We start from the raw sequence: 26739 nt of genomic DNA on the forward strand, positions 1-26739 counted from the left end.
CTAGGCTTAGTTATGCTCTATGAGCAAGTGTATTTCCTGCTCATGCTACATGTCTGACCAAGGGACGTAGAGGACTGTGCTCTACCTAGTGACTCGAGCCAGGCTGATGAGAGCTCTGCTGTGTTTTGGGTAGAACCTGCAGCCACCTTGGTCTCTGTAACACAAGAAGAGAACCAGAAGATTGAGCACTGGCCCTTAAATGCTTTGGTCCAGAAGCGCCACACGGCCTATGGGCCAGAATGAGTCACAGGGTCCAGCCTGACTCCTCGGGCTCTGGGAAATGTGGGGAAAATACGGTTATTTGATGAGCAATGATAACTGCTTCTGCCACCGTAGATATTATTTCTGTTTTACGGGCCAGAAAATTGAGGCTCAGAGAAATTAACTGTATTGTCTGAGGTCTTCCAGCTAAAAAGTGCTGAAGCCCAGATCTTACATAACCTCTGATTCAATCATTTATTTAGCAACTCAACAAGGACACACTGAATGCTCACAATAAGCCCAGCACCCCGCTAGGCTCTGGGGAGATAACAGGGAACGGAAACAGAGCTGGCTTCTGCTGTCAGCCTGAAGCTTGTGTAACTACAGCCTGGGATAAGTGTTCAGCCATACCCACATGGCTCTCTGAGGAGATCTGTTAAGATTATTAGCTTTCCATATAGAAGGGCAGGTAAAATGGGGTCATATTTATTGAGACATTGTGCCAAGTACTTGATTTAGGAATCTCATGTAACTCAGGGAACCCCATGAGGTAGTCCTTACAATTCCATTTTTAAGATAAGAAAACTGAGGTCCACTCAGGGAGGTAAGGTAACTAAGCTGAAGGTGAACTCATCCACCACAACCATGCTTGCTTGTAATGCGTGAACGTGAGAAGAAAAAATTCAGTCTTACCCTCCCACACCATTGAAACCCAGGAAATGTGCTCTCTCCTTCCTCCTCTGTACTCCCCATCCCCGCCTTTCTCCCCCAGGTTCCCCCAGCATCCTGTCGGGTGTCACATGTGGACACAGCTTTCAGCAACAACAGAGGGAGCCTCGTGGAGGCCAGACATTGATGGGGGGGAGAGAGGGGATCGCTCATCCCATGTTGGTGCCACCCATAGAGCTGGGCCCTGAGTGAGGCTTGTTGAACTGAAGGAGAGAGGGAAGGAATTTCAGAAATCTAAGTAGTGGGATCTGAGTCTGGCAGGGTGAGATTGAATCTGAGCCTTGGGACAGGCAGATTCTTCTGTCTAGAATGTTCTGCTTTTCCTCTCTGGCCTCCTCTCCCTCCCGTCCCTCCTTTTGCATGCTGTATTATATTTACACTGACTCCATCAGCTTCTGTCCCCTCCTCGGCTTGTGTATCCACCTCCTCTGTCCCCACACTGGTCCAAGCCATCTTCTCAGGCCTGGATTATTGCAATGGCCCCTTCATAGACTCTGCTACCACTCTCCCTCCCAGGGGTCTGCCACGTCAGATCAGATCACTTCTCTGCTCAAAACCTGCTGTGCACCCCCATCTTTGGCGGAGAAAAGGCCGAGTCCTCACTGTGACCCACTAGGACTTACACCAGCCAGCCTGTCTCCTGTCCAACCCCATCTCTCCTATGCACCCCTCACTCACACCATTGGCCTCTTCACTGTCCATTGAACCATAAACATATTCCTACCGCACAGCATAAGGCAGAGATGCCTTTTTTCCAGTCTGGGGAAAGGCTCTTTAGGCAAAGGAAACTGCAGTGAATAAAGCGAGCAGAGCACGCATGCACCGGAAAGTGCTCAACACAAGTGTGTGAGGCCAGTGGTGTGAGCAAGGTAGGGGAGGTGAAGGTGGGAAGCCTGCACCCACCACCCCATGCAAGCGGCCATTCTCCCTTCCAGTCCTTCCTGTGCCTTCTTCCACCTGATCTCGTCCATGTGACGTTTCTCTCCACCTGCTGCATTGTCTGTTGCTCTGTAAGCTTGTCTGTGGTCTGTTTTCCTCAGTGGAATATAAGCTCCACGAGGGCAGGGACTTCCTTTGGGTTGTTCCTGCAGTGTTCTTACTCCTGGAACAGGGACTCCATAAGCACATATTGAATGAGCGAATGACTGAACAAATAATTTCACAACAGATTCCACATCGTTATTTGCTTACACGCTATCGTTTGTACCCTCCTGCCTTTATATGTGCTGTTCCCCCTTCCGGGAATGGCCCCACTGCCATTCTCCCCTGACTAACCTCGCATTCTTTCTCGCTCACTCTCACTGCCCAGGAGGGCGAAGTCCCTGCAGCCCATGGCCCAGGCATTATCCATCCATCCCTGAGAGCCTGAGATTTCAAGGCCAAGCACGGCTCCTCATCCTCGAGCCCCCAGTGCCTGGGGCATAGCTAGAGTCCCATTATTGTTTATTGGCTTGAGTCAAGTGGACCAGAGCGTGTGTAGAATTGCAGCCCAGGGGCCACACCCTCCTCCCCTGCATGTAGCCTCACCCACAACCAGGAGGCAGGGAGCCCTTGTTGCCAATTCAGTCTCCTCCTGCTTACCGCCTGCCTCAGAGATCAGGAAGATGAGGCAAATGGGACACTAATGAAATTCAGAGAGAAAACTAAATTGGGAGGTGTTGCAAACACTGAGGAGGAGGGAGACTGGTTTAAAAGGATCTCTCCAGGATGGGAGGGGGAGTGCAGGAGTGGAGAGCACTGGAGTAGTGTCCCACGTTTCACCTTTGACACCTGTGTGTGGGGTGATCGCTTTAGCTCTAGGGGCTTCACTTTTCTGACTTTAAATTAGGAGCCTTTTACTTGATTGACTCATTTGTTCATTCATGCCTTCCCACCAACTTGCCAAAAAAGATTTGAGTGGGTTACCAATCTTAAATTGATTAATTAATTAAGACCAAGAGCATTTAATGCAAAATTAAGGCAGAAAGAAAGAAAAAGGGGAAGGGGAGAGGAAAAGGATTTCCAGAGTCTCTCAGAGAGGGAGTTCCTGGGAAAGGGGTTACAAGCCACTGACCTGAGGGTTATTTATTACAGGTTTCTTATGACACGCCAGTGGGGTTGTGGATGTTAATGACCTTTAGGAATGGAAAAGTTCTGGTCAAATGATAGTAATGATGACCAGTGTTTCCGAGTGCTTTCACATCCACTGTCTGATCCTTCAGTTATGGCATTGTCTGCTGTGTGCCAGGAATCCCCACAGGCACTTTTTCTCTGTCTTGTTGAATGCTAAAAGCACCCCGAAAGGTAGTCTTTTAAAGCCCATTTTCGAGATGAGGTGACTGGGTCATCTCTTCAGCAAATGGTGCTGGGACCAATGGCTATCCACGTGTGAAAGCAGAGAGTGGGACCCTTTCCTCACACCATATACAAAAATTAACTCAAAATGGACAGTTGATCTAAATGTAAGAGCTATAAACCCGTAGAAGAGACCATAGGCATAAATGGTCATGACCTCTAATTAGACAGGAAATGGTCTGGCACACACAAAAAGGAGGAAAAAAATACATAAATTGGATATCATTAAAATTAAAAATTTTTGTGCTTCAGAGGATACAGAAAGTGAAGATGAGCACGGAATGGGATAAAATATTTGCAGTCATAGATCTTAGAAGGGATCGTATGCAGACTCTATAAAGAACTCTTAAACTCAGCAATGAAAAGACAAAGGGCCTAATTCAAAAATGGGCAAAGAGTTTGAATAGGCATTTGTCCAAAGAAAACAACAGAAATGGCCAACAAGCACATGAAAAGATGTTCAACATTTTTAGTCATCAGGAAAGTTCAAATCAGAGACACTGAGTTATTTGTTTGGGCCCTGCCTTCCTGACAGTGTGTGGTCAACACACCTCCCTGAACTTGGCGAAGAGGTTAGTTACTGCTGAGTGAGATGCCTGGTCTGCCATTAGGGTTTTGACAGGAAGGGAAAGAAGAAGGAGGAACAGAGAGCGACAAGCATGACAGTAGGGTCCAGCCAGGGACAGACTGCCTGTGGTCTCTTTTCCCAATAATGGGCAGAAATTGCCCTCTGAGAATGCTTTCTGGGGTTAGTTATGCATCTGGCTCTCTTCACCGTATTTCCTAAAGCAGTGGCTCTTAAACTCTCTGGTTTCAGGACCCTATTTGACTCCTCCAAATTATTGAAAACCCCAAAGAGTTTTTGTTTATGTGGATTATGTCTGTTAAAATTTGTCAAAGTGGTAATTAGCACTGGGGAAAAATGTTAAAATCATTATTTATAGCTCATTTAAAGTAACAATAATAAAGCCTTATATCAACATAAATAACACATCTTAATGAAAAATGACTTTTCCAAACAAACAAAAATGTATAGAGTGGCATTGTTTTATATTTTGGCAAATATCTGGCTTAACAGAAGATGTATCTGCTTCTACATTCAATCTAGAAAACTCCACTGTATACTCATAAGAGGACAAGGATGAAAAGGGCAGTATTTTAAGTAGCTTTGACCTCACTGGCTTCCTAAAAGGGTCTCAGGGACCAGTAGGGATCTCTGGGCCACACTTTGAAAGCTGGGCACAAGAAGTGAGATCCTTACTGGAGTTCAGCAGGGAGTGCACAAGTGGTCATCTGTCAGTCTGGTAAGGAGAGGAAGGGATGTGAGGACAGTCTGAGTGGAGAGATAATAGGAATCTGCCTGGACTGAAGCCTGGCTGTGAGGCCTCAGGCCTTTGCACATGATACTCACTTGGCCCAGAATGCCTTCTCCCCTCTTGGTCTATCGGCAAAAATCCTCCTCGTGCTTTTAAGGTTAACTTTGGATGCACCTGCCTCTGGAAAGCCTTTCTTACCATCCGTGACATCCCCGAGGCTGGGCTGAGCCCTCCTCCACACCCAGCCTACTGATGGGTGCCACTAGGGTGAGCACTGCAGCTGGGGAGTGGTTGGGAGGTTGAGGCCTACGGGTGGAAGGCCTGGGGTCCAGGCAGAGGAGCTGGGGCCTTTTGTTACTCTTGTTTTAGAAGTGAGAAGCCATTGGAAGTTTTTGCACAAGTCTCTACTTGACGGTTTACAGATTTATGTGGACAGAGGACTATGGTCACCAGCAGACAGATAAAAGTCATCCGCTACTAATTCTAATTCACCAGCAGATAAAGTAACGTCACTACTCTAGAGGAGAATGGGAAATGAGGGAAAGAAGGAGGAATTAAACTAACAGCTAACTGAGCACTCACTGTTGTGCCAGGCATGCATCATGTTTAGTTAATCATCATAGCAGTTCGGGTATTTCCCCTGTTTTACAGATGAAGAAACTGAGGCATCCTTCCCTCTCCCCTCCCCAAGGACACCTTCCTGCCTGTAAGCGGCAGAACTGGGATTCAGACATAAGTCAGTCTGCTTTTAAAGCTCATGATTGCTTTCGCCACCGCTCCCCAGGGGCTTGGCCCCATTTGTCTGACCTCAAGTGTTTACTGTTAGCACACTGCTTTTTTACTGTTACCACACTGTGTTTCCATCATCTCTTTCCAAATACACTCTTTAGCCCTTGGAAAGTTGAACAAGAACACCAGTTATGCCTCTTTGTTCCACCCTTTTGGAGTCTACCATGGCCACTTCCCCACACACAGCAGACAGTTGATGATCTCCTTTGTACTGCCTCCTTTTCATAGAAGACATGGCCACAGTGGAGATATTAGCCAGTGGGGACACTAATGACTTATTGGGTGGTCAGCTCTGCCAGAACTGGCCATCCTGGTTGGTGATCACAGGGCTCAGAACAGATCTTCTTCTTCTCAGGATCATCTTGGAGATAAAATCCTGTATGGCACACCCCAGTTCTTCAATCAATAGTGAGTGTGGCAAGCCAGGCTGATGAGGCTGACTGTACTGTCACATATGGTGTCGATTATGTCAGTTAAGCAAAGACAAATGAATATTTATTGAACTCCTACTATGAGTTGGTATCTATAGCGGGCGCATGGCATGTTTCTATCCTCGTTATGAAAACCATTATGTCTGGGACTCTATGAGACCGTTTGGGCACTGGAAAATGGGGATACTCCTGAGACACAAGAGTATCATTTGCTCAGGGACATAGATGTCTTAGTACGTGGAGGGGCTGGGGTTTGAACCGGGTCTGTTTGGGAACATTACATTGTCCTCCACATGCAGAGAAAATGCTGAGTCTGGTCTCAGCACAGCAGGGACCCGCAAGGTTCAGCAGTGCCGAGCAGTGCCGCAGTGACCCCCGGTATCCTTGTGCTGGCTTCAGGTTTGTGCTTCCCAGACCACCTTTCCTCCAAGGTTCCTTTTCCCGCCCTGAGTTTGCACCTTCAGCTTTGACTCAGAGCACCTGGAATGCCCACCACTCTACCATGCCACCATCGTCTTTCAGCACCGAGCATCTCCTTGGTCAAAGTTCCTGGGCCGCTTGAATACACAGATGGTCTTAGGGAGAAAGAGGCAGGAGCAGGTCACTTAAGATGAAATCCGAAAGGTGTCACAGATTTGAGCTTGAAACCCAGGAGTTCCCTGTTTGCTCAAAAAAAGAAATCCCTATAGGTGACCACTTTTGGTCTCAGTCTTTGATGCTTCTTCGGGAAGCCAGGTGAGGACGCCAGCCCTTCCCCGGGCCTGCAGGGGTTGGGGTGGCAGAGTGACACAACCACTGCTCCAGATGTCACTGTCCTTCTGAAACCCCCATCACATCCTTATTTACCTGTCCCCATCCTTGGGTGGTGCTGCTGTGAAGTCCTGGGTGTGCAGGATGATCATAGACCCATTTGCAAGCCAATACCTGGTTTATTTCCAAACAGGAAGGTCGATGTCATTATCCTCAGTGAATTCAATGACCAAATCCTCATAATGGTAGAGCTCTTCCTGGTGCTAATTGTATCTTCAGCTGTACATCTCAGTGGCCAGTTAAACCAAAGCAGCAGATCATGGCCTGAAGGCCCTTTTCTGAGGCTGTGAACCTCTGTCGCTGTACTACTGCCTTGACTTACCTGCTGTGAAATGGATGCCTTTAGACATCTTCCACCCCCCACTGCTTTTGTGAAAGCTCCCTTGGTGGAAAAGAACGGTGAGTCACCATCTATAAGCACAGAATCCTTTGCCTCTTTGGATTCTAACCATGGTAGAAAAGCCGAGTGTGCAGAAAACGCTCCAGGGGTGAGAACAGACATTTGTTGAGTACCTATTATATGTCAGCCACTGAGCTAGGCATTTCACAGTCCATTTAACCCTCACAACTACCAGGGAGGTAAGCATTGTTATTTCTGATTCACAGATGGGGCCATGGAGCCTCAGAGAGGGTCAATGACTTTAAGTCACACAGCTGGGAAGTAGGGGGGAGCCTGGAATTGAATCAAGGTCACCTGCTACAAAACCCAACTTTCTCCCACTGGGTTGAAAATAATCAAAAGAAAGAACTACAGTTTGTGGCATGCTTACAACACTCCTGACTTGTACTAGCTCATTTAATCCTTACAACAACTCAGTGATATTAGGTACCATTATCATCCCCATTTCGTACATGAGAAAACCAAGGTATAGAGGAGTGCTTTCAGAATGAAGGATTTTCCAAAGGGTATTCAGAAGGTAAGCCCCAGCCATCTGTCACTGCTTGCTGTTCTGTTACAAATACCTATTGTCTAAAATAAGCACAGGCCTTACTCATAGAATGCACTTACTATTTGGTTATTGATAATGAACTCCATGGTATTCTTACCTGCCCACTAGAACACCTATTATGGTCGCTGTTGACAGCCTAGACTAGCCATTGAGCTGTCCCTTGCCATGGGAGACTTCTGATAGGTCAGAGAATCCTAGTGCTAGATCCCAGATGTTAAGAGTCCAGAACATGGGCTCTGGAATCAGATGAGTGGAGACCACACATGGCTTACCAGCTCTGGACTCTGGGAAAAACTACTTAATCCCTCTCTTCTTCAGTTTCCTAATATGTGAATTGGGTATAATAAGAGCCCATACCTCAGTGAGCTTTTGCAAAGATAAAAAAATCATGTAAAATGCTGATAGCCAAGGGTAGCCCAAAAAAACAGGTGCCCAATGGATGTGATCTGTTGTATTATAGAATATGAGTTAATTGAGTTGGACTTAGGAGGTGATCTAGTTCCACCCTTTCACCTGCAGATGGGGAAACTGAGGCCCAGAGATAGGCAGTGATTGGCCCAAGTCACAGAGCATTTTAGCTTTCTCGTTCCAACACCAAAGCTTATGCCAAAACTGTAAGCCAGATTTAGAACAACAGTTTGGAGAAGCCCATACATCAGCCCTTCCGTTTCTAGAAGTTTTAGTTGGTTATCTTTCAGTCTGCTTTATGTTTTTTGATAGTCTGTTCTTGGCATACTTTGACTACTTGTATATATTTCTTTAAATATTGTACACATTCCATTTTCTGAATCTGATCATTTTAGTACCCGTGGCATTCCCATTTCTGATTCATTTGTTCATTGTTTCTGCTCTCTCTTGCTTGTGGTGGCTTGTTTCTTCACGTGCTCTGTGATTTTTGTTTTCAATTGTGGATTTATGATCGCTAAAATTTTGTGAGATTCCTTTGAGGTCTCAGCTGAAAATTCACTGCTCCAGAAAGGATTTGCATTTATTTCTGTGAGGTACCTGGAGGAACCACCAACTTGGGGTTACTTTAAATTAAATGCTTGGCTTGGACGTGTGTGTTTGTGTGTGTGTGTGTGTGTGTGTGTGTGTGTGTGTGTGTGTTCCTGGCCACAAGGTTAACACATAGTCAAGTTCCAGACCTACATGAGGGCCATTGTGTGATTGGAAATTCTCAGCCTTTTAAAATTTTTCCTTCCACTCTATCCGGGCCTAGGGTCAAGTTTCCTTCCTGCCTCCTTCTTCAGACTGGGATTTTATGTTTTTCTGATTCACCTGTTCACCAAAGTGTAAATGTTTTTTTTTCTAAGTCTTAGCTATACATGAGAGTCTCAGTTTCCCTTCCATCTTCTGCAGGACTGTGACTTTCCTTGGCTCTTTAAAAGCCCCAGGGGCACCTGGGTGGCTCAGTGGGTTGAGTGTCAGACTTAGGCTCAGGTCATGATCTCAGAGTTCGTGAGTTCAAGCCCCACATGGGACTCGCTACTGTCAGCACAGAGGCCACTTAGGATCCTCTGTCCCCCTCTCTCTGCCCCTCCTCCACTTGCACTGTCTCGAGACCTTTAAAAAAAAAAAACAAACTAACCATCCCGGGTCACTAAGAAGCAGGAGATATCTCCAGGCTTGTCACCCACTCATTGCTTGTAACTTGTGAATTTGTGCTATCTCGTGGTTATTCTGACCGCTAAGGATTTCCATCTCTTTCCTAACTGCTCAGCTCTATATTTAAAAATAAATTTGTTTGTTTATTTAATCTGGCATTTTTCTGTATACTGCATTAGGGTGAGTAATCAGCTACACTGTTGGAAATAGAAGTGTAGAGCGGCCACCCCTGTCCTTCCTTGGTGTGAGCATGGGACTTCATCAGTTAGGGTTCCCTGATTATTACTGGTTGACAGTTTTTCATATTTTTCCCCTAGGGTCCACAAAGTATGCTCAGAGAGCCGGGGCGGGGGGTGGGGGGTAGGTTCCATACCTTACCCACGTCCATACCCACGTCCATCCCTCTTATCATCACCATCTCTTTCTGAGATCTTATCCTGTGCTCATCTCAGCCCTCGAAAGGGCCTAGACCAAGAACATTACTATAGATATTGCCAAATGAAAACTCTGGTTTCATGAAAGACACCCGAAAGGTACCACATTCTGAAGGCATGGCTGCATGCTGTTGTTTGATCCAGCCATCCCTGATGTGGTCTTTGCTAAAGCATTAACCCAGGGCAGCAAAGACAGCACAAGCAACTTTAAATTCATTTGCCCATTAATTCATCCATTCTACAAACATTTACTGAGCATCTACTACATGCTGTGCCCAGTTAGGCTTTGGCATACACAGATGGATAAACCACACTCCTTCCCCTTATGTACAAAGACATGTACATGCACACTAACAATGGAGTTTGACCATTGCTTTGGCAGCTTAGAAACTGGAGGTGGAAAGGCGCTTAACCCAAACTCAGGTGCAGATGTCTTGGCAGGCTTTCTGTAGGAAGTGGCAGGTGAATCTAAAGTATGAGGAAGTGGGGGCACCTGGGTGGCACAGTTGGTTGAGCATCTGACTCTTGATTTTGGCTCAGGGTCACAATTTCATGGTTCATGGGATCAAGCCCCACATCAGGCTCTGTGCCTGCTTGGGATTCTCTCTCTCCCTCTCTCTCTGCCCCTTCCCTGCTCATGTGCTCTCTCTCTCTCTCGCTCTTTCTCAAAATTAATAAACTTTAAAAAAAATTTGAAGTATGAGTAACAGGTAGCAAATCTAGAAACAAGAATTCCATGGCCCTCAAAAGAAAACATAAACGCTTCCCTTGGGAAGAAATGGTCCAGCTAATTTTCCATTCCTGGTCTTGGTCTGTGGGCAAGCCTTGCCCTCTTCCACTCTGGGAACAACACTCTGAGAACCACAGGTACAACTTAGACATTCTTAATGGGGCACCTTCATTCCCAAGGGCTAAAAATGGTTCTCAGAGGGTGGGGGTGAAGAAAATCATAATTATTATAGTGGTTTGGGATCCTCCAATGGGCCAGTATACATAAACAGATATTTGGTGTATCTGCAGTATTAACATTTTATAGGAAGAGGGAGGGATTTGGACAAATGTCTATAAAGCCTTCCTGGCAGCAGGGGGAATGAAAAGAAAGACTGAGCACCTCTAATGTAACTGAATAAACAGTAGCGTTACAGCCAGATGTGCCTACGTTCAAAGCTGCCTCCCTCATTTAACACCAACTGTGGACAAAATTCATTACTTTCCCTGTGCCTCAGTTTCCTTATCTGTAAAGCAGGATGATAACATCTCCGATCACAAGATGGTTCTGAGGTTTGAATGAAATGATACGTGTCACTCTCTTGGCCCTTAGTAGGTACTCAGTGAATGTTATTAGGGGTGACCACACTGCTCCCATCCAGCCCACACACGCATGTTCCAGGGAGGGCCCAGAGCTGATGAGATTTGCCGAAGGATTGGTTTCCAGTCTCTGCTGTAGGCCATGAGCAGCACGTGTAAGAGAATTCTCTTCTCTGGGACTAAGTGAATGTGCAGTGTCCCAGAAGTTCTTGGCCTGAGAGAGGGATGGGGTGATCCATTTGAGTTATCAAAGACAACATTTTCTGGTGCTTCCTTCAGAGATGCAACTAATATTCAACTTATTTAGAGCGATTAGTGGGAAAGAAGCTGAGATATCCAGGTAGAGTCGAAGCTTATTAGTGTTTGTCTTTTAAGGGGAGAGTTTGGGATTTTCCCATGGATTGTGAGTTAATTTGAGGACCTCAACCTGATCTCTTGGTGTCTAAGACCTTGAACCAGCATTTGGGGAAGAAGCTATTGACCCAGGACCAGCCAGGTGGGGTATGAGCAGATTGGGGTAACCCTGGGCAGGGAGGGGTTGGTTAGCAGGGACAGTTGGGAAAGGAGGGTTGGGTGACCCTTCCTGGTTACCCTACAGCTCTGTGCTTCCCTCTGTTGACATCCTCACTAGCGCCCCGAGATAGCATGTGTAGATGAGAATTACCTAAATAGTACCTGGCATGTAGCAGACCCTCATCACACATATATTGGATGATTAACTGCCCGCCAACCCCAAAATTATAACATTTTTATTTAATATGGGTTAAGTGTTTTACTGCATTACCTCACTTAACCCTTATAGCAACTCAACTATTATTTTCTTCATAATCATCCCCATTTTATAGATAAGGAAACTGAGGCTGAGTTTTAGGATGTTTTCTCAGACGACTACAGTGCAGAGCCAGGGGAAGGCCTGACTCCCAACCCTGGCTGCATATCCGCTGCCAGTACTGTGTATCCTCAAGGGCAAGGCTGGACTCCGGCTCAGTTCTAAACCCCAGTGCCTGGCACAAGAATGGAGGGAAGAGTGCTCCTGTCCAGCAGTGGGCACGCTGTCTCCCTCGTCTTGCCGCCTTCTGGGACCACTGCTGCCTCAATGCCCATCTGGGCCTGTCGAGTCAGACTGACTGGCAAGACTCCACCTCCGTGTCGCTGACGCACGGCTGGCAGGGCCCAAGCCTGGGAGCCAGGGAGCACTGCTGTGCTCTGTGGAACCAGGCAGAGGGGACTTCCTTCCAACACCAGCTCCATTTCCCTGCAAGGCCTGTCCTCTGCAGCGAAGAACAGTGTCTGGGCGGGTTCATTATCTCTGCTCTGAACATGTCAGGGCCGGGCCTAGCAAATCCAGACGTGGCCTGGAGAAATGCCCTGCCGCTCTCTCGCTCTCACAGCCTCAGACTACCCACCCCACCCGCCTCCCCGCCACCGGAGGAAACACGCACGAACAAGAAAGAGGGGTTTGGGAGGCACTGGAGACAAACTAGGCTCTAAGACGATAAAATAATCTCTCGCTTTGTAAGACATGTTGCAGTTGGCCAGTATTTTCCTGCACATCCTCTCGTTGCTCTTCGCAACAACCCGTTGAAGGGGTGGGGAGTTGTTTCCATGTCAGCCAGGGCAGTGAGGGTGTGCTCCAGGAGCAGGTGTGGGACTGGAGGGGCCTGCGATGTCTCCTCACCCAGCTCCTCCCAACCCCGGGCCCGAGGAGGAAGGGAGTGTTCTGCAGCTCTCACAGGGGGCAAAGGGCAGAGCCAGGACTTGAACCTGGAACCCACTGACTGCAAAGGCTGTGTTCTTCCCCTGCATTGAGTGGGCACATCTCAGAGAGGAGAGAGACACCCTGGGCAGCCGCCGGGCCCAGAGTAGCAGGTAAAATCTGGGGAGCCTCACAAAGGACAGTGTCCAGGTTTGGAGTAGAGGGCATTAGGCTTTATTGCACTTGCCTCTTGTCTTGCAGCTGTGTGGTGGGTTCTGGTCTAGCCGTGCCCAGGAAAAGAAGAGAGGAGGTCAGAAGCAAAGCAATAAAACCGAGGAGCTGGGCCTTCAGAGATGTTGAGGAGGGAGCCCACAGTGGCCTCCAAGATAGCACCCCTGCAACAGAGGTCTGCTTGTGACCCTCTCTACTTAATGATTTCTGTGGCTTCCTCTTGCCCTCCAGAGGAAGCCCAAACTTCTCACTGTATCGTAGAAGGTCCTATGTTACTCTTTTCTCAGAAAAGTTTATCGTAAACAGCAAAGAGCTTGGGCTCTGGGTTTAAATCCTGACTCTCCTACTTCCAAAGGGTATCGTCCAGAGCAAGTGTCTTAACCACCCAGTGCTTCTGTAACTGTGTGTAAAACTGACATAGCAGTGGGGCACCTGGGTGGCTCAGCTGGTTAAGCGTCCAACTGGAGCTCAGGTCCTGGTCTCCCAGTTTGTGAATTCGAGCCCCACGTCGGGCTCTGTTCTGATAGTTCAGAGCCTAGAGTCTGCTTCAGATTCTGTGTCCCCCCCCCCCCTCTCTCTCTGCCCCTCCTCCATTCATTCTCTCTCTCTCTCAAAAATAAATAAACATTAAATAAATTTTTTTAAGTAAAAATAAAAGTTGTTAGGATCAAGTGAGATAATACCCATAAAGCTCTTGGCACAGCCCCTGGCCTGTAGTTCGCGCTCTCAATCACGAGTTGGGATATTATTATTACTGGCAGCAGCAGTGGCCGTAATCTAGTGCCTCCCGGCCTCTGGGCCTTCACAAAGGCTCTCTCCTCAGGGTGGGGAGCCCTTTGGATATTTTGCACCTGTCAAAAACCTCATTCTCCCAGGCCCACCTGACCTAGGCTGTTCTCTCCCATAGTGGGTCGCCACAGCGCCCATGCAGGCTTCTCCGCCCACATTGCAGTTCTCTGGGCACGTGGGGGCATTTCTGGGTGTTTCTGCTGGGACTTCTTGAGGGCGGGATGTATGAATGCCAGCTGCCCGCAGTGGATGGTGTGTAGCATGAATCTGTCACTGTCCCATGCACTGCCTAGGACTAAGAAATTCATAATTGGTGCTTGCAGGGATTTAGATTAAAAAGTTAAAGCTACTGGGGCAGAGGGGGAGGGGGCACACGAAAGCCAGGACAGCACCCTCTCCCCTCTCATGATCAGGTCATGATCTCCACTCCCCTCTCATGATCAGGTCATGATCTCCACTCCCCTGTCATGATCAGGTCATGATCTCACAGTTCATGAGTTCGAGCCCCACGTCGGGCTCTGTGCTGGCAGCTCAGAGCCTGCTTTGGATCCTGTCTCCCTCTCTCTCTGCCTCTCCGCTTCTCTCTCTCTCAAAAGTAAATAAACATTAAAGAAGAAGAAGAAGAAGAAGAAGAAGAAGAAGAAGAAGAAGAAGAAGAAGAAAGTTCCCAGTCTCTTCTGTTGCCTTCCAACGGCATTCTCCATTACCAGTGCTGCTCAGACAGCCACTTTGCTGCAATTCTGGATTCTTCTCAAGGGCCTTCAGGAGATGCCAGGTTTCATTCTGTCTACTTTGAGCACTACCTCCTTTTCTTTGTGATCTCCCCTCCCCCCCCCACACATACATACATAGGTTGGGGAAACAGATTTGCAACAAATGGGTGATTCCTCTAGAAACTTGTCCCAAAGGCTGAAGGACCTGGACAAGTTTTCTTGTGCCTACATGAGGCTTAGAAACTTGAGGCAAGTAGGTGCCCAGGTCCCACTTCCTGAGGGCACCAGACCTTCCAGGGGCCCAGAGCCTTGGTCTCAGGTGTCACCTTGACCCCTGCACTCTGGGCTGCCTTCTGTTTGGCACAGTGGTTTGGCAAGTCTGGCCAACATTAGTGGTATCTTTTTCTTCCTTCCTTCATATCAATTATGAAACATTCTTTGCATCCAAAAGTAGGATAAATAGTACAGTGCAAATCCTAATGCCCACCACCCCGTTGAAGAACTAAAACATTAGAATATCGTAATAGGCAAAAACTGACATTAGTCCAGATGTCCTTCACAAAGGGCAACAATGTGTGGTAAATCCAGACCAAGGGACACTCCTCAGCAATAAAAAAGTATGAACTAGTGACACCTATAACACCTTGGAGGAATCTCCAGGGAATTTGGGTCGAGGTGGGGGGAGTCATAAGATTACATACGGTATGGGTCCACCGATAGAACATTTTCAGAATGGCGGAAATGTAAAGGTGGAGGTCAGGTTAGTGGTTGATGGGGTTTAGGGACAAGGCAAGGAGATGTCCCAAAGGAGTGGGTGGGGCTTATAAAGGGGACCGTGAAACCCTTGCAGTGAAGGAATCCTCTCAGTATCCTCACTGTGATGGTGGGAACACAGCCTGCACCAGTGATGAAATTGTGTAGAACTGAGCACACGCACACACGAATACATATAATACTGGGGAAATCTGAATACGCTTGATGCATTGTATCAGTATCAGTACTCTGGTGATAGCATTTATGCCTTTTCAAAACATTACCGTCGTGGAAACTGAGCCAAGTGCATAAGGGATCTCTCTGTATTACTTCCTAGAACTGCACGTGAATCTACAATGACCTCAATAAAAAGTTCAATTCAGAGAAAAAAGGTATTACAAGTGACTTCTAAAAAGAAACATAGGTACGATTGAATACCCCAGTGTGCCCCCCAATCTTATTCCTCTCCTTCCTAAGAAGCAGCCCCTATCCACACTTTAGTATTGATCACTCTCATGTTTTTATATTTTTTTCCCAAAGATTTTATTTTTAAGTAATCCTCTGGACCCAGTGTCGGGCTCGAACTCACTACCCCAAGATCGAGTCACACGTTCTACCGATTGCGCCAGCCAGGCACCCCACATGTTCTTACGTTTTTACTACATGTGTATGTATGCATGAGTAACGGATAATGACCTTCGGTATGTTTTTAAACTTGGTATACGTTGTATACTTTTTAGAACTTACCCACTGCATATAATCCATTGTGTGACTATCACAGGGATTAGTTACTCTTTCTTTTGTGAAATGATGGGCTTGGTTATTTCCAGCCTTGTGGGATAAACTATGCCGACATGGACATTCGTGCCCATGTGCCCTTGTCCATGCACAAGAGTTTATCCAGGATATACCCCAGGGGCACATGGGATGGCTGGGTCATCGGGCATGTGCATTCTTAGTTACTGAACACTGCCAAACTTCTTTCTAAATTATACCTATTTATTCTCCCTCAAGCAGCAGGTGAGACTATCTGGGGCCCTGCATCTTTGCCCACGTGGTAATGTCAGACTTTAAAAATCTTGCCAACCCGGTGGGTGTGAAATAGTATCCTCCTGTTTAAATTCCCTTGGCATCTTCTCCTATGAATCATGATTTTCTGTGCCCACATCCTATCTCTTCCACCCAGACTAGAAGCTCCTAGTCACAGGCTTCAGAGATATGTACCCAGCACACAATAGGGTCTCAAGATTTGTGTAATGAATGAAAAAAAAATAATTCTAGATGCCTTCACTTGGGCAAATCATAGTTGCTTTGTTTCCCTTCCTTCCTTTTTTTTTCTTTTAAATATTCAATCATGGGCTTTTAAAAAATAACATAATTTTTAGGGGGCCTGGGTGGCTCGGTTGGTTGAGTGTCCGACTCTCGATTTCAGCTTGGGTCATGATCCCAGAGTTGTGGGATCCAGCCCTGTGTCGGGCTCTGCGCTGAGCATAACAGCCTGCTTGAGCTCAAGATTCTTTTTCTTTCTTTCTTTCTTTCTCTTTTTTTCTTTCTTTCTTTCTTTCTCTCTCTCTCTCTCTCTCTCTCTCTCTCTCTCTCTCACCCTCTCAGCCCTTCCCCCACTCATGCCCTCTCTCTCCCTCTCCAAAATACTAAACTAAAATAAATAACTTTTTTTGAAATATATAATTCACCCATTTAAATGATTTTTAATTAGTCCATTCACAGAGTTGTGCAACTGTCAGCACAGTCCATTTTAGAACATTTTCATCATTCCCCCCAAAATACCCATAGCTGTTCCATTCATTGCAGATTTCTCACTCACCCCTAGCCAGAGGCAACCACTACTCTGCTTTCTGTCTGTATGGACTTTGCTCTTTTGGACATTTCGTGTAAAAGGAATTCTACAATTTATGCTCTTTTGTACCCGGCTCTTTTCACTTAGCATAATGTTTGCAAGGTTCACCCATGTTGTAGCATCGATCAGGACTCCATTTCTCTTTTATTTCATAATCACATTCCGTTGTATGGATACACCACATTTTATTGATCGATTCATCAGGTGACTGGCATTGGGGTTGTTTTTACTTGTTTTACCATTGTGACTGATGCTGCTATGAGCACTGATAAACAAATTTCTATGCGGATGTATGTTTTCATTCCCCTTGGGCAGACAGATGAGAAATCACTGGATCATATGGTATCTAAGTTCAACCATTTGAGGAAACGGCCAGACTCTTCTTCAAGTGCCTGTGGCATTTTATGTTCTCACGGGCAGTGTAGCAGAGTTCCAATTTCTCCACGGCCTCCCCGGTCCTTACTATTATGCTTTGGATTGTAGCTCAATCGGGGGCTTTTGAATCAAGCAGCCTAGGCTAGAATCCCAGTTTTGCTGTTTACTAGCTATGAGATCATGATTAACTTCTGCCTCCATTTCTTCTTCCCTCTGTAAAATGGAATTAATAACAACAGCCACCTCTCAGGACAATTGCGCGGCTAGATTAAATAAAACAATAGGCTCGTAAAGCCCTTAGCACAGTGTGGGATTCAGACAGCTCTCCCTGGAACAAAGTAGCAGTGACAGCTTATTATTATGGGCCTCTTCTAGTCCGGGCTTTCTGTCTGGGATGCTCTTAAAGTCACCTTGTACCTCTGAGAGCACTTCCTCTCCTCTGGCTGGGAGCTAAGCTGTGAGGGAGAGGCCCAGAGAGCTGCCCTTCGTTGATGCCCAGAGCTCATGGCAGATGCCAGAAGAGTTCTGCGATTACAGCAATTCCCAGAGCCCCCGAGGCCACCACCGTGTGCTGCCCCACCCTGGCAGGGTCTTACAAGGTGACTTCCCACCCCATGCAGGGCAGAGGGGCAGAGAACCTTAGCAGGCCCCGGTTGAGGAAGCCTCAGATTGGGTCTGAACCATTTGAGTTTATTTAACTAGGTTTCCCCCCCTCCTTGCCTTTGGCAGGAGCCCCAATTTTCATGCTATCATTTTTGCAACAATCACAAACATTATCTGCACACCCGGGCACTGTATAGGGGGAAGAGATGATTGCTTGCTGATTGCTGCTGTTGCTCATTTTGGAGATGACTGTATGGGTGGGAAGGAGGCTGCTGTGTGCCAGGGTGGCGAACAGCAGAGCTCAGTAATGCCAGGGCATGGGGAGGGAGGCCCAGGGGAGGGTCCCTCACCTGGGGAGACCCGGCAGTCAGAGCGGCTCACCGGACAAGGTCTGTTGGTGGAACTGCGCAGCCAGCGTGCACAGGAGGGACAGGCTCATCACCTTCACTGGCACCCACCTCCCCAGCCTTCCCCATCTTAGTTTGGGCACTAGCTTCATTCTGCTGCCATCTTTATTCTGCACATGTAATCTCTCAAATGCATCCACTTTTCTCCATGTTCTCACTCCTGGATCACTGTAGCAGCCTCCTTAATTCCTTCCTGCCTCCCTGCCTCTAGACTTGCCCCACTCAGTGATCCATTCTCCAGCCCGCAAGGATCTTCCCCTGAAACCAACAAGAGCAGGTCACTTTCCACCTTAAAACCCTGCCTGCAATGGCTTCCCTTTGCCTTGAGGATAAAATCCACCCTAACCCACTTGCCCCACCTCTTATCCATGCTTGTACAGCTTACGGTGACCTTTGCTACTGCACTGACGAGATCAGGGGTTCATTTATCTGTCTTCCCCACTCGCCCCAGGTTCTCTAAGATCAGGAATTCCAGTTTATTTATGCCGGTGTCCTGACATCCGAGAGAGCTTCTGACTCACAGTAGGTGCCCAGTGTCACTATAATTTTTATTTATTTATTTATTTATTTATTTATTTATTTATTTATTTAAGTTTATTTATTTCGAGAGAGAAAAGAGAGAGTGGAGGGGTAGAGAGCGAGGGAGAGAGAGAATCCCAAGCAGGCTCTGCACTGACAGTGCAGAGACCGATGCAGGGCTCGAACTCACAAACAATGAGATCGTGACCTGAACTGAAATCAAGAGTCTGACACTTGGGGTGCCTGGGTGGCTTAGTTGTCTAAGCACCCGACTCTTGGTCTCAGCTCAGGGCATGATCTCACAGTTTGAGAGTTCAACAGTGCAGAGCCTACTTGGGATTCTCTCTCCCTCTCTCTCTGCCCTTCCCCTGATCGTGCACTCGCACTCTCTCTCTCTTTCTCTCTCTCAAAATAAACTTAAAAATAAACGAGTCTGACACTTAACCAACTGACGCACCCAGGCACTCCTAATGAACTCCTTTGCCTTAATTGTTCCTCTCGTTGACCTTTACCACGCTGAGATACAAATGGTAGCTGTTACTCCCATCTTACAGGTAGGAAACCTGAGGCTTGGGGGAGAGGGGGTTGAGTGATGGTCCAAGGCTCCTACACAGGAGGAAGGGCAAAACAATACTGGTACACGGGTCTTCCAAGGAAGCTCTTGCTAGAACCCCATGAGGAAGGCAAGGCAGGTTACTTTTGCCTGTGGTTCTCAAATTGTGGTCCCCGGACCACCAGTATCCATATTGCTGCTAGAAACACAAATTTGGGACCCCACCCAGAAGATTATAGAATAGCAAGTGGCCAAGCCCAAACTTCCCAGCTACTGTCTTCCAGCCAAAATCATATTCTCTGTGTTGTCCTATGTCCTGCTCTAGGGTTACTTGTGTCCTTGACCCCTAGTGATGGGCTCTGCTGTGCCAGCTAAAAGGAATGCTCCTTCCCACAGACCCTCTGCAGCATGGCCTTTTCCCATAAGGTCAGAAAGCCATATAAGGCCTATCCTTCCTACCACAGCTGACTAAACAAAGTCTGACAAGTGTCTCTCCTGGGTGACTCTGGATGTTGAGGCAACCAGAGCATGAATCCCTTGTAATGCCCTTGGTAGAGGCATTTCCGAGGCCAGATAATCCCCCAGTGTGGACAGAAGCTACACTGACAGGCACAAAGGTCAGAGGCTGTGCATGTGCCTGGAGCAACAGCATTTTCCTCCCCTGCCCCCACCTTGACTTTGAAACATTCTGTCAGGAATGGTCCGCCTGGAATCAAAAAGCATCCATGTGCCAGCTGAGCCAGAGAGAGGTGGGATGAAAACATAAGTTGCCTCCAGTGGTTTTGCTGGATTCCCACATCCCTCCAGGGTGCCAGGCATGAGCACACAGTTAGGAGGAGGGGGCCTGGAAGGCCTGGCCTAAATCACTCTGGTGTGTGACTGTGGATGACCCTTGCTCTCTCTAAGTCAGATTTGCTCTGGTGCTAAGTCCCCAAGGCCCCATCCAGCGCTGATGTGGCATCTGTGGCATATTTGGGGGGACACTGGCTGCAATGGGAGTCTGGCTGGCTTTCTCCCAACTTCACAGATGGGGAGTCAGCTGATACCACAGGACGTAAGTCAACCCCAGCTGTTTCAGCTGACAGCTGTCTGAAGGTAAGGGGAGAAGAGAGGGAGAGGTCAGCGTCCTCCTGAATCTCTGCGTCTCTGGCTTTGAAGGGCTGTTGAAGGTCATCTCGTCCTTTCCAATCTGCCTGCCCAGTTGCTAAGTCCCCGCTAGCCTACGGGTTCTCGAACTATCGTACATCAGAATTACCTGGAGGGCTTGTAAAAAACACAGATCGCTGAGTCTCATCCCTAGTTTCTGATTCAGTTGGACTGGGGTAAAGCACCAGAATTTATATTCCCAACAAGTTCCCAGCTGCTGCTGCTGAAGGGGCTCTAGCTGTCACATGGAGACAGCGACATGGTACCCGGGGCCATCCTACCCCCGCTCTCCTGTGTCCTGGGACGGGAGCTTGCCCTCCGGACGGGGCCCTTCTTCCCTTGCACAGATCCCCCTTAGATGGAGTTTGAAACCTGTCTCCCCTATGGCTCCTGTGCCCACTCTTCATCGTCTTCCCCTTAGGATCCCTGGCAGGTGTGAATACTTGACAGGGAGACCAGCAGCCGTTACCTCCTCTTGCCAGGCGCCGGGCCAAGCATTTTACATACGGCATCTCGACATCTTGTTGATTCCCTCCAACCGTACGGGGATAAAAATATTATTTCTGCCTCACAAGGTCACTGTAAAAATCAAAAGAATCAAAAAACATGAAATTACTTTGTAACCTCATAAACTGTTACGAGCTTTGTTTTTAAGCGCTCCCTGAGTTTGCTAGGACTGTTTATAACAACTACCACAGATTGAGTGGCTTAAACAACAGAAATTTATTTTTCTCATCTATTCTAGAGGCTAGAATTCCAAGATCAGGGTGCTGGCAGGTTTGGTTTCTTCTGAGGCCTTTATTTGGCTTGCAGATGGCTGCCTTCTCATTGTGTCCTCACTGGGTGGCCATCTGATGTCTGGATGTCCTAATCTCTTAGAAGGACACCAGTTTTATTGGATTAGGGCCCACCCACATGACTTTATTTCACCTTAGTTACCTTTCTAAAGGCCTTATCTCCAAATATAATCACCTCGTGGAGGTACATGGGGTTGGGGTCGGGGGTAAAGTTTCAGCATATGAATGGAGGTGGACCAATTCAGCCCAAAATAAGCTTCTAATTGAAGCTAGACTAATGACTAGCTGTGTGACTACTGAGAATTCGCCTAACCTTTCTGAGCCTTGTTTTCTTCATCATGGCCCAGCGTCTATTATTTCCAGGCACAGTGAAAGGATCTAACTGGGGAGAAAAGATGCTTCAACTCTCTAGGGAATTGAATTTGGAGAATAAAGATGATCAGGATGGAAGCTGGCTGAGAATCAAAGGAGGAGGCCCCTTGTCTAGGCACCACTTTAGGCTAGAGGTGTCCTTACCCCAGAGAAGTAGGAGATAGTCTGGTCTCGTCACATCGTTCTCAGCTTTGCGAGGCTTTGTGGACAAGGCTGGAGGCCCGGTCTTTGTGAGGCTGTGCCAGCTTCTACCCCCAGCTGTCCGTTCACCAGCTGATCTGCTCCTGGTCTGCAGGGCCTTCAGCCAGGGTGCTGCCTCCAGAGCCCTCTCTGTGAATTCTAGAACTTCCCAGAGAAGAGGTGAATGGTAGGAGAACATGGGCTTTAGAAACCAGCTACATGTCCATCAGCAGGAGAATCATTGACTCATTTATAGTTCATGGAGTTTGCTGCCATTGTTGTTATTATTACAGGCATTTACTGAGCAATTTTGAGGAAAGCATCACACTTGATCTTTATAGCAATCCTGAGATGGATGCTATTATTGACTCCACTTCTTAAATGTGTAAACTGAGGCTCCAAGAACTCAAATAGCTGCCCATGGCCTCAAAACCTGTGACAGAGCCAAGACTTGAACCAAGATCTTTCTGAAGCAACCTTCCTGTGCTTCACCTCTGTCCTACTACGCTCCCGTTTAAAACGTTGTGCTGTGCATGAATATTTAATAACATAGGAAAATACCTTTGATGTTGTATAAGAAAATACCTTTGTATACGAAAATACGTTTGATGTTGTGTGTGTGCGTGTATGTGTGTGCACGCGCGTGTGGTATAGAAAGAGGGGAGGAGAGAGGAAGGACAGACTCACATCAGTGGTTATTTCTGGATGGTGAGATACTTCTCTTTGTTTTCCATAATACCTAGAATAAATATATATTCCTTTCTGCAACAAGGGAAAATGGATTTTTTGAAGTGGAAACCAACAGAGGAGGAATTTGGAAGGAGACAACCCTGGGTGCGGATCCCCCTCGGTAACCTCCCAGCCATCTGAAGCTGCCACCCGGTCTCTGGGTCCTTCTGAAGGATCCTGGAACTGGTGGGGTGAGACAAGGAGTTAGGAGTATACCTGATTGGGATTCTATTTTTGAAAGAGTCCTGTGCTGGCATCCCCCCCGAGACGGAGCATGGTATATTTTCCCTGAATAACCACTGCTATTTTTAGAGGGCACCAATGAACTGCACCCAAGGAACGGTGGGGAGGGAGGCAAGGTCCTAGAAGCTTCTGGAGACCCTGGGGTTCCTGAACTGAATCCCAGTCTCTTTCTTCAAGCGAACCTGCCTGGGGACTTAGGCATCAGCTTCCCTGTGCCTGTGGTTGCTGCGGCAGGGGCTGCCAGTGTCCCTTATGCCGTGAGGACAGAGAGGGCTGGGGCACCAACCCGAGGGGACCACTTTATGCCCTTGACCGGTGTGCTCCCTACAAGTGTTGTCAGCCCTGGGGCACGGGAAATGTCTGGATTTGATGTCTCTCTGCCACGGCAAGGAAACAGGCAGGAGAGGATTACCGTCTGGGGGCAAAGCCTCCAGGACATGTTTGTGAAAATATTTAGAGAGGGGAAGAAATCGATGGAGATTAGAGACAGAATGGTAGATTCTTGGGCCGCAAGGGCACCTCATCTGGCCACCCTGTACGAGTGCCCTGCCCGCCCTGTGCTCGCGTACCTGCAGTGAAGGAGCCTTCCCCTGAGAGCCCCTCCCACTTCTAGATACTTGTTTGCAGATTTGTTCTAAGAGGGGCCATACCCTCTGCCTAGCATGTATCATGCGTAAAGATAAATAATGGTGACGGTGTTGTAGGGTCATATTGGAAGGACTCCACCTGTACCTCCTGCACTGCATTTCATCTGCACTGTTGCATTCGGAGTCAGATCCGTTATCATTCCCATTTCGCAGATGGGGAGGCTGAACCCACGCCTAGCACATAACAATAATGATAGCAAATGTTTATATACTGTTTCATATGTTTGCGGCACGCTTCTAAATGATTTACATGAATTACCTCATCTTCACAAAAACTCTTATAGGTAGTATGATAATTTCTACTTTGGAGATGGCGACGCTGAAGCACAAAGAGGTTAAGTCCATAGTGTAACATCGCAGAGCTTGCAGGCGGCTGAGGCGGGATGCGAACCCTGGCACTCTGGCTCCGGAGGCCATGCTCTTCACTGCCAAGGCCACGTTGTTCTGCATCCCCCTGGATCTTCGTTTGATGACTCGCTGTCTCACCCTGACCCATTCTTCCTCCTCTTTGTGCCTCACACGCTGGCATCTCCCAGTTCTTCCAGCTGGCCAAGCCCTATCCAGCGTCCGGACTCCTCAGACTCTGGGCTCTCTCTTCTCCTGGCTGCCTCCTGAGTGTCATCCTCAGGCCTCAGCTTCCTTGTCTGAAGGATGCTCACAAGGATGCTCTGATTTCCCCCTGACCAGTCCGGTCCCTTGTTTTTCCCTCCTCATAGCACCTGTGCTTCCTCTCCCAGTACCCATCCCACCCCTGCGCTCCCCAGGGCAGAAGGCAGGACAGCACTCCTCTCCACCCACTGCTTCCCCAGCGTCCTGCTCCGTGCCTGACACACAGTGGCTGCTCAGTCAATACTCGTCACCTCCATGTGTGGGAGCAGGGCTAGGAAATGGAGCTGGCATCTGTCCTGCAGGAGGCACGGGTGCCATTGAAAACCGGTTGGGTCTGTTCCCCCCAACTCACCACGGTTTACAGAGAGCACATTTGTGTCACTGAACAGTCCGGCAGTCCTTTCCTCACAAAACCGTGCCCACTGGAGAAGGGAAGCAACAGACTCTGGGAAGGGCGGAGAGAAGGGAAGAAGTCAGCAGAGGTTCTCAGCCCTGGCTGCTCGTGGAGTTGCCTGGGGAACGTTGGCAAACTCCCCACCCTCCCTCAGCCTGACCCAGGCCAGAGCGTCTGGAGCTTCGGGGGTGGGGCGTGGGCCTGGCATTTTGCACAAGGTCTGTTTCCTGAGACTGATCCTCCTACATTGCGCTCCGCGGGCCATGCCATCCAGAGAAGAGAACGTGTCCTGGAATACCCAGCCCTTTCCTCACTGCCCAATGCCTCCTCCACATGTGCCAGGCCCGAATCAAGGGCCAAAGATTAGCGCAGTAGTGGTATAATACTCATCCTCAGCGTTTAATAATAACAGCTACTATCGTTTTTGTTTTTGTTTTCGTTTTTGTTTTCGGTCAACAGCGTGCTGGGCCTTTTGATTCATCCTCTTACCTAATCCTGGCGAATGCCTGTAAGCTGGGGCGTAGTGGGTGCCATTTTCTGGAGGATGCCCAGGGCAAGCCCAGGTTTGAAGTTAGTCTCTGTGAGTCCCCAGCCTGTGTTCCCACTGACCTGCACAGTCTACAGTGTGTCAGCCTCGGGTCCTGCCACAGGGGAGCGGGGAGGACGGTGCAGGTTGAAGGGCTTCCGGCTTAATCACTGACAAGACTGGGGAGGAGAATCCTGACTGGAAGCCTGCACATTCTGTACTAGGATTTGGGAGACAGGAAAGGCGGTCACCCCCTCCCCGCCCCCTACCCTGTGCCCCAGCAAAACAATGCATTTTAAATGTCTCCCAAATTGCTAAGCTATTTCACTGCTTCTGAGGAGAAATAGCTTGGGGGAAGAAGCTATTGGCCCTTTATGCCCTGAACAGCAAAACAAAATGCCAAATGGGAAAATGAAATCACAGGAGGTTGTAAGAAATGGGGGCGGAGGGGACACATGGGAATAGTTTGCTGCGCAGGCTTGGGGAGGGGATGGAACCTGCATTTCCAGGTAGATCTCTAGGAGGCTGTGTGGTATGGTGGGTTTTGAGCTTGGGCTCTAGGGCCAGAAAAGCCTAATCAAACCACAACCCCAGGCCTCATGTTCTGCCATGGTGTGCCTGTGAGGATTCAGGGTGAGCAAGGCTCCTCGCAGGCAGAGGGCTCTCTGTGGCTCTTGAAAAACGCAGATGCCCAGGCCACACCATCAGAAGTTCTGATCCCGCTGGTGTGGGGTCAGCCCAGGTAGGGGCAGTTATTAATTATTTCTTTTTTTAATTTTTATTTATTTATAATTTTAATATATGAAATTTATTGTCAAATTGGCTTCCATACAACACCCAGTGCTCATCCCAAAAGGTGCCCTCCTCAGTACCCATCACCCACCCTCCCTGCCTCCCACCCCCCATCAGCCCTCAGTTTGTTCTCAGTTTTTAAGAGTCTCTTATGCTTTGGCTCTCTCCCGCTCTAACCTCTTTTTTTTTTTTTCCTTCCCCTCCCCCATGGGTTCCTGTTAAGTTTCTCAGGATCCACATAAGAGTGAAAACATATGGTATCTGTCTTTCTCTGTATGGCTTATTTCACTTAGCATCACACTCTCCAGTTCCATCCACGTTGCTACAAAGGGCCATATTTCATTCTTTCTCATTGCCACGTAGTACTCCATTGTGTATATAAACCACAATTTCTTTATCCATTCGTCAGTTGATGGACACTTAGGCTCTTTCCACAATTTGGCTATTGTTGAGAGTGCTGCTATGAACATTGGGGTACAAGTGTAGGCGTGGTTATTAAAGGATCCCTGGTGAGTCTAGTGAACAGCCCAGCTGCGAAGCCCTGCCTAATCCCTCCCTTCCCTCCCTCCTCTGCTCCTCTGTCAGAGCCTTGGTTTCCTCCCCTCTCAAATGGGCCTGATGTCCTGGGAGGAAACAATCCCCAGACCATTTGGAATGGCACACACATGCTCTCTGGAAACTGTGGTGAGCTGTAGGAGGCAGACCCAGCGCATTTTCGGTTACACCTTTGCCTCTGAGAGGAATGAGCACCAGCCCTGTTTGCCAGTTGGCACAGAAAAATAGCCCTGGGAAAAGGGCCTGTGGTTGACCTGGAGCAGCAAGGACTCAGAGCCTTTTTGCTGAGAACCCATTACCCCAGGGGATGGCATTGGTTATACGCACACCCACCCACCCACACAC

General features: G+C 48.0%; 1 protein-coding gene across 8 annotated transcripts in view; it reads left to right on the plus strand.

The window, feature by feature from the left end:
• TENM4 (teneurin transmembrane protein 4) overlaps window positions 1–26739 on the plus strand; it is a 748341-nt gene that overhangs the window by 232987 nt on the left and 488615 nt on the right. The gene's annotated exons all lie outside the window — the stretch shown is intronic.

The sequence above is a fragment of the Prionailurus bengalensis genome, chromosome D1, assembly GCF_016509475.1.
Source record: "Prionailurus bengalensis isolate Pbe53 chromosome D1, Fcat_Pben_1.1_paternal_pri, whole genome shotgun sequence".
Classification (NCBI taxonomy): Eukaryota; Metazoa; Chordata; class Mammalia; order Carnivora; family Felidae; genus Prionailurus; species Prionailurus bengalensis.